Source organism: Chamaea fasciata, unplaced genomic scaffold (genome assembly GCF_029207755.1).
Source record: "Chamaea fasciata isolate MVZ Bird 193981 ecotype frontalis unplaced genomic scaffold, bChaFas1.0.hap1 SCAF_26, whole genome shotgun sequence".
Classification (NCBI taxonomy): Eukaryota; Metazoa; Chordata; class Aves; order Passeriformes; family Sylviidae; genus Chamaea; species Chamaea fasciata.
This window is the reverse complement of record NW_027094111.1, coordinates 6,189,496-6,198,195: the sequence shown is the minus strand read 5'-3', so window position 1 is coordinate 6,198,195 and position 8,700 is coordinate 6,189,496. Positions and strand designations below refer to the sequence as shown.

The 8,700-nt window shown below is 51.9% G+C and overlaps 1 long non-coding RNA gene across 1 annotated transcript; it reads right to left on the bottom strand.

Annotated features, from left to right (window-relative positions):
- Window positions 1-2,453: 2,453 nt before the first annotated feature.
- On the bottom strand, window positions 2,454-6,785 carry LOC136301475 (uncharacterized). The gene is made up of 3 exons (XR_010723883.1): window positions 6,649-6,785; window positions 5,273-5,377; window positions 2,454-4,232 (listed from the first exon to the last, which is right to left on the bottom strand). It is a non-coding gene; the product is annotated as an uncharacterized lncRNA (long non-coding RNA).
- Window positions 6,786-8,700: the final 1,915 nt, after the last annotated feature.

The following is an 8,700-nucleotide window of genomic DNA, read 5'->3' as shown; positions in this document are numbered from 1 at the left end:
GGATTGAGGCAAAAGAGAAAAAAACCTTGCAAGATCCCAATTCCAACATCCCAACCACTCCTGGAGCCTTCTTTACTAACTCAGCCTGCAACCCAGGTCATAAAATCCCAGGAACCCAGGACAAACTCGAGTGGAATTCAAGTGGAGGTGAGAAATACCCAAGCAGGGCCTTGGCTGCTGAATTCCATTCCCTGCTGCTGCAGCCCTGCACAAGCAGCTCATCCTGCAGGACCTCCCTGTCCAGTATTGCTGCCTGCCTGGAACAGGCTCCCAGGGAAATCTCTCCAGCAGCAGCCCCAGCTGGGCTGAGCTGGTGCCAATAACAAAGTAGTGTCAGTGCAGGATGTCCCAACGCCAGCAGGACTCCTCTGCTATGCCCTCCCAGCCGGGATCTATTCCAAAGTGTGGATCAGGCCCTGCCTGCTCCTTTCCAGTCTATAAGGGCCGCAGAGAAGATATTTCGCTTGGGGAGGTTTCAGCTAAGCAGGACGAAGTGGCTGCTGCATAAAGCTCCACAAAATAAAGGTCAGATTTGAAGAACCTGCAAATGCTGTTGAACACCATGATTTCCCAACAAATCCCAGGGCTTCCCAGGAACCTGGCTTTGACTCCTGCAGGCTGAGCGACATTTGTGTGCCTTGGCCAGCCAGGAGCTCCCCCTGCCCAAGGGATTTCCCCTGCCCTGCCACCATTTCCCCTTCTCCTTCAGCTGGAATCCAAACCCTGCTGGGGGAGCCTGCGCTGGGATTCTGCCTCTCTGCAAATGAGGCAATTATTGAAGGACCATTAATTGGAAATCCTGCAAGCCCTGGGTGGATTAAAGCAGATTAATGGAAAAAGAAGAGCAGGGACAATCTCCTGCACTAATGCAGTGCTGCTGGCCCTGAGTGGCTGCACTGCCCTGCTCGAGCAGGGGCAGCAGCTTTTAGAGGAGGCTTGGATTGATTGATTGATTTTACAGATAATGACCACTGCTCACACATAAAAGGCTCCAAGGAAAGGCAGTATTAGCACAGGGTCAGAGTGGCCAATTAGAGGATGTTTCCACACTCCAGCCTTTCCCAACATGACTGGAATCCTTGGATACCTCTGTGGGTGCCGGCTCAGGAGTGCCCGAGGCTCTGTCTGCTCTTCTTCCAGCAGAGCCCTGGGGACACACAGGGACCCCGGGGGGGATTCCCGGCATGGCTGAGGGGAGTCTGGAGCACCTGAGGGGTCCCAGTGCTGCAAATCCATCCCGGTGTCCTTCCAGCTCTCCAGAGGGGAGCTGGAGCCTGGCCTGAGCCCAGCCACAAGGGTTCAGGGGTTCAGGGACTCAGTGCCACTGGCAAAAGAAACTCCCTGTACAAGACTGAACTTTATTCCTCATGCGAATCATTTTTCTCACCAGGAGGGAGTCACTGCTGGGAAATCTCCCAGAGCAGGGCCCAGGAGACCCCAGGGGATCCCCCAAGTATTGCTGAGCACAGGAATGGCCCTTGCAGGGATTTCCAGGTGGGTTTGCAGCTGCTGGGGCACAGGTAGGACAGGAGAGAATTTGCTCAGGGAGAATCCTGCTCTGGCTCCCTCTGTGCTGTGCCCAGGTTCCTTTTCCCACCTTTTCCCAATCCCCTGGCAGCAGCAGGGCAGCGCTGCTTGGAGGAGGAGGAGACAGAGGGGCTCTGGATGGGACACAGCGAGGGGCTGAGCACCAGGGTGATGCTCAGGTGAGAGCACAGCTGGGCCCCCACCCCTGTGCACACAGACCCACCCAGGAGAGCTGGAATTGACTCCCTGGCCCCTTCTGGCTCTGGAATTTCAGAGTCTGCCCTAATTAGTGCCAGTTCTTGTGGAGCTTTCTGTCTTCCAGGAGCTGGGCTGAGAATATCAACTCCTTTTCTTGGGTTTTTCTCCAGCTGCTGCCAGGGCCTGGATATAAACCTGAGGAATTGGGCTGGAGAAGCTCCGTAGCTCATTAATAATCTGTGGAGCCATTAAGAGCACTCAACAGAGATTTCACCACCATCTTTTTGCCATTGCAGAGTGAATTACACGACCTTCCTCCCTGCTTTAGGGGGATGGCACAAGTGGCTTGTCCTGCACTTAGATAAGAAACAGCCACAGATCCCATGCCAAGGGCACCGTTTAAAGAACAATTATTAGAGAGTAGATGAGAAACCTCCTTTATCTTTGGCCTTGATAGCATTTGAGAACTGACACCTTCCCCCTCCCCCCCCCATGGTTTCATTTACATATCAAAATAATTGCCTCCTAAATTCCACAGCTTGCTGCAGTCCTGGAGATAATCTGCCTTTCAAAGGCTGCTCAGGCCCCTGGATGAGCCCTGGGCACTGGGAGCTCCGTGAAGAAGCACAGAAATCCTTCAGGAGGGATCGATATCTCTGAGTGGATGTGGATGTCATTACCACAGTGACACGAACCCCCACAATATCATTTGCTTTTCATCGCCCCAGATCAATAGCAGAAAAAAAATACCCAAATCAACCAGTTTTTCCCTTTATTCTGGAATGAAAGTCGATTTTGATGTGCTTCATTTTTGTTTGTCGTGCAAAAGTTGGATCTCAGCCCTGCCTGCCCAGCTCATGAGAATTCTGGTCTGTGTGGCTGCATCCAGGTCACCATGGAGATGCCAGGGTGTCACACAGCCTGTGGGGCAGAGGGCAGGAGAGGGGCTCAGATCCCACACGGAAAATAGTTCGGGAGTTACAACCTTCACTTCAAACATTTCCCACTTTGCTCTGCACTTCTGTTCAGTACAAAAATGGGAAATGTAAAAGGGAGAGCAAAGCTCTGGGAGATGCTGCTGTTGTCTGAGGAAAGCCTGGGAGAGCTGGGGGTGCTCCCCTGGAGAGGAGAAGCTCCAGGGAGAGCTCCGAGCCCCTGGCAGGGCCTAAAGGGGCTCCAGGAGAGCTGCAGAGGGACTGGGGACAAGGCCTGCAGGGACAGCACACAGGGAATGGCTTCCCAGTGCCAGAGGGCAGGGCTGGATGGGAGATTGGGAACTGGGAATTGTTCCCTGCCAGGGTGGGCAGGGGCTGGGCTGGAATTGCCAGAGCAGCTGTGGCTGCCCCTGGATCCCTGGCAGTGCCCAGGGCCAGGCTGGACATTGGGACAGTGGGAGGTGTCCCTGCCATGGCTGGGGTGGCCCTGGGTGGGATTTAAGGTCCCTCCCAGCCCAAACCATTGTGGGATTCTGTGAGGATGGATAAAGCGTGGGAGATCGAGGGACACGCGGGCATTTCACAACACTTCCACATGATTCAAGCTTCCCATAAACAGAAATGTTCTCGACAGTTGGGAAAAGGAACACAACAGCCTGAACCCCTCAAGGATGAACCTTCTGATTTCTTGTGCAATAGCAGGGAAAAAAACCCAACCAAACAAACCTTTTTCTGTCTGAGGTTTTGGACTCCTTATTTAAATCTTACATTAAAACCAGGCAAAACAAACCAAAGAACCAGACCCAAACCCCAGCAGAAATCCAGGGTTGTGTCTCACGTGGCTCAGGGACAGCCTGAACTTGGGATCCACTGGGAAACTGCCCAGCACTGTCACTGCAGGACACCTCTGACTCCTTCCTGGCCCAATCCATCCCTTCTTCAGTAACACAGAAATAATCTCCTCCTCTCTCACATTAAGGCACAAGAAGAATTTACAAAGGTGGAAAGACCTTCTGAGGAGAGGAAAGGGAGGTCTAGGAGGTCTCAAAAGTTCCATCAAATGGCATTTTCTCAGCTATGGTTTCCGTCCTTGGTTTTATCCCATTCCTGTCCTCTAAGGGAAATCTGGACACTGAGCTCAGGCACAAATCCACATCACAGACACCTGGGGACAGCACGGGCTCCCTGCACCCATATCCTGGATTGTCACATACACTTTAAACTCAGGATGAGCCCAAGTTTGGGCCTAACAAAAACTATAGATGTAGATCCAGATAAATAATCTGTGTCTCTCATCACTGAAGGAAGAAAAAGTAACAATGGTTGACATCTCCTCGTGCTGCTGAGGAACCCTGGACCTGAGGACAAACTGCTCCAGTGTAATGGATCAGTTCCAGTGAAACCTGTGAGGAATGGACCCTTCCCCAGGCTCAGGAATACCAGGGGCTCCTCCAGCTCAGGAATGAAACCCCCTTGCACTGTCCTGCCTGTCAGGAAAACTGCTGCAGCACCAGATCTCCGTGGCATTCCAGGAGTCAGCGACAGATCTTGCCCGAGTTCCATCATCTCCATCTGCAGAAATTCAAATGAAACATTTTATCTAGTTTCCCTTCCAGGATAAAAAGAACCAAACAAACTCAAACAAACAAAAACCCCCCAAACAACAACAACAACAACAAAAAACAAACCAGGAGAGAGAGGAGTCTGAGGCCAACGGCAGCCCTGAGGCAGCAGCAGCTCAGTCTGCACGCCCAGCTGCCTCCTCCCCTCCCGGCCGTGCTGTGGGTGACAGGAGAGGGATGGCCCGAGTGACAGATCCCCCTGATGGCACAATGACAGATTCCCTGATGGCACAGGCTCGTGTAATAAAGTGAAGAAAAGAGAAATCTCTTTCTCTATCCATTTTTAAAAGTGTTTCCCCTCCCTTTCCATAAACTGTGTGAGACAAATTGAAGCTAAAGCATCTTCTCCCTCCCAGCTGCTGCTGCCATGTCCCTGTGCCTGTCACTGCAGCCCTGTGGGGAGGGGGATGGATCTGTCACACCCTGTGCTGGGACCCCCTGGACTCCTACAGCTCCCCCCCAGGAGTGCTCAGCTGGTGAAAACTCAGCTCCTCCATCAGCACCAGTGCTCGTTTGGAGGGGCTGAGCATCTCCGTGGGCAGCCCTGGAGGTTCTCCTGCACTCCAGATCCTCCTTGATGGATTCCCAGTTCTGGCAGCAGAGATGTTCCATTTTGGGTGCTCTAAAGATGCAGCAGCCCCAAAGGTGGACCTGGAATGTACAACTACCGTGAAAAAAAGAGGTGAACTGAGTGATCAAAGAGAACCTCCTGCTCTGTGCCAGTGCTGCAGGTGGCTGTGGGTGGTCTTCAAGCACCAAAGGAAAATGTTCTGCTCTGTGGCACAGGGGGATCTGCAGGGATGTGGCACAGGGGGATCTGCAGGGATGTGGCACAGGGGGGATTGGCAGGGATGTGGCACAGGGGGGATTGGCAGGGATGTGGCACGGGGGGGATTGGCAGGGATGTGGCACAGGGGGGATTGGCAGGGATGTGGCACAGGGGGGATTGGCAGGGATGTGGCACAGGGGGATCTGCAGGGAATGTCCCACCTGTGCAGCTGCGGTTCACTGGGAGCTGGTTGTTTTCCTTTTCCTTCACTGCTCCCTTTCAGGAGTTGCCAATGAAAACTGAATGCGGTTTATGGCACAAATCACCTGTTGTGGAACAAATCAAATGGTGACAACTTTCAGCCCTCCCATCAGAGAAATAAAACCTCCAGGTCTAATCTGAGTGTGAGAACTTGTGTCCCAGTGACCAATACCACAAACATTCCAACCCTGCCCATCTTCCCCAGAAGCTGCTGCTGATGGTGCCTGGATTGCTTTGTTTCCTCGGGAAGCAGAGCGGCACGGACAGGGCTGTGTCACTAAAGGAGGAGAGCGAAGCTGCAGGGCTGAGCACAACCAGCCCAGATGAGATTGAGGCAATTGCTCCCCTTCCAGCTGTCACCTGGCCAAGCCAATTGCCTCTGGAGAGCCTGGGACTCCACACGGTGTAATTTGAAGGAAAATAATACCGTGACCTGCTGCAGACAGCAAAGCTGAAGGGCTCCGAGGCCACCAGATAAATGTGAGGCACAGCTATGGATATAATCATTTAAGACCCGAAAGCGAGAGTAATGAATGAACACTGGATTTCAATTATCCCGAGATAATTCAAATTACTTTAAATAGATAGCTGACCTACTAAAAACTGCCTGGGCTCTCATCCTGCATTTGCTGCCCAATTCAGCTAATGACTGTTTGATCCCGTTCCTCTCTTTTCAAGGAGCAGCAGGATTGTTAATGGCAGTGCTGGGTTCCTGTGGAGCTGAACCCGCAGTCACTGCTGTTCCCCAGCTCCCCATGCTCAGTCCCATTCTCTCAGCTCTGGCATTTCCAGCCTGGGAAGCTCAGGCTGGGCTGGTGGCATTCCTGAGGATCAGCAGGTCGTCTGCAGCATGGGCTGAAGGAGTGCTGGTGCCTCACCTCAGCTGAGCGGAATCCTTCCACAGCAGCTGCTAAATCCCAAATCACAGCCCCTGAGCTCCTCCCCAGCCTGGCCTCAGTTCTCTGGGCAGTTCAAGGATTCAATTCTCAGGAAGGTTCTCCAGCTGTCACCCCAGGGGTGTTTGGGTGGCCACAAAATCAGAGCAACACCCAAACATCCTGAGATCCTCCCCACATCACCAAACCTGGCATTCCTCCTGCCTGGGGGGTTCTAAAGCTCCTGTTTTTCCCTGGACATTGCCAGGGGGCTCAAATACTGAGTTCTGAACAGGAAACTGCCCAAACACTGAGGGCAAACCTCCTTTGGGAGTGTCACCATAAGGATCCCCCTATTTCAGCATCATCCTTATGCTCTAGGAGTTACTGGTGCTGGAGCCTGCACTTGGGAACGCTCCAGCTGCTTTCCGTGCATTTCCTGGGCACGCGGGGAGCCACACCTGCGCTGGAGCTGTGGCAGCACCACGGGCACATTCCAGGACGAGGAGATGGGATGCACCTGGTGATGACTCCTCCAGCTACGTCTGCTCCTCTGCTAAATGTCCCAACAGTCTGCTCCAGATGGTGGATTCCAGCAGTTTGCAGAGCCACGGGAGATGTGTGGGGACAGGATGGGCCTTTGCTGATTTTATTCATCACTGCTCATTGCTGGGCAAATGAGTGAGGAAAGATCCTCACGTGTGAGCAACTGGCTCCTGAAGGTGCAGGGTTTATTAGCTGAGGGCACGCAAGGTGGGGACAGATGGAGAGCCAGGTTTCAGGGAATACTGAGGCTGGAATGCTGTTCCAGGCTCTTGTCACTGCTAGAAGGGTGACACTAAAGCTCACAGCCAGCCAGAGCTGGGCTGGGACCAAATCTACAGAACGAGCATAGAAAAGGCTTCTCTGAGTGAAATAAATTCCCTTATAAACACCAAAACCTCCCAAATCCTGCTGCTTACATTCAGATGCAGATGAACAGAATGCATTGCTGCAGACCCAGTGCCTGCATGGCTGCTGGGGCACGGGACGGGCTCTGCCACCACAGACTGCTTCAGACTCGACCCCGCTTAGGGAGATTTCCCACCTTCTCAGGGGAACAGGCCTCACATCGAGCCCTCTGTCTGTGCCACACAGCCGACTGCCCCGAGGGGTTGAGCTGGGTTTTATCCAGCCCAGCCTGACAAGGTTCATTGGAACCACAGACCAGACTCGAGTTAGTGCATTAAACAAACCAGCACACGAGGGGAACCTCACCCAGGAAAATCACACCCACAGAAACAGTGCAGCAGATCTTTCTTGAGTTACCAGCAAAGGTGTGAAGATTTTTGCCTATCAGGGTTATTGTTGGAACAAAACTCAGCGTTGCCATTTCCAGTAAAACAAGGAAAGCTCTTCCATGGATACACATGAGAGGGAGGAGTCATCTTACCACATTTTCCCCGGAAGTATAATGGAATAATTAAAAGCTATCAAACCCCATTTTTTGCAGCACAGCAGGTCTGAGTGGGGCCTTTCTGGCAGGGCTTGGTTTCACCCTGGCCACTGAAGGTGTCCCTTGCCCCTGCAGAGCTCCTGTGCTCAACACCCCCTGTCAGCACCAGATCCAAACCAGTTTGACATCGAAAGCGTTAATTAACTATGCTGCAAATTGCTCTAAAATTGCATGTAATCCTTTAAAACCCGAACCAGCAGTCACTGCTCTGGGTTTGGAAGCATCTGGTGCCCTTTGGAAGATGATGAACGGCACAGTTTGCTCCTGATCATCTCTGGGTAAGCAGAGGGGCCCACCAGGCTCCTCCTGGTTCATATTAATGGGGGAGCCTGGTGTTAATTGACTAAGAAAAAGTGGAATGAAACTAGTCAAAGAGAAAATGATTCTCAATGCCTCCACTGGGATACCTTCAGCTTGGCCACAGCTATTAAATTACACAGAATTTTATTTAGCAGCCCATCCCAGGAACCATTAAATCTACGGACACCTCCTGAACCCATGAAAACATTCCTGTTTTTTTACCCAGGCTCTGCAGCATCCATCCTGCTACGACTTCAGGTCGTTCAGTGGAAATTTTCTTTCCTCTCTGCCTGAGAAGCAGTGATGCCAAATGATTTTTGCTGTCTTCCTTTTCTGTATTCTCTGTATTCCTTACACACGTATTTGTAGCTCTGTAGCTTATTGTGTTATCTGTGGCCAGTTTTCCTAGTACTTTTCCCTACCTTTTCCCTAGGCAGAAAGACAAAACACATCCCAGGGCCCCCTGTCCTACTTTGCTTCTTTCTGGGAAGCAAGGCCCCAAACCAGCTCTTTAAGACATACTTTCATAAACAAAGTTTAGTTCCTGTCTGAGGGGGGAGAATTTAGATGGGGTGAAATTATCTCACCTCTTATGTCTCCAAGTGGTGATTTTTGTCAATTACGCTAATTTGCTAAACTTATATAACTGTGTTCACCCTGTTGGGGTGGGATTTTGTGGACATTTTCCATGTCTGCCCCTGGAGGCCTCCAATAAAGA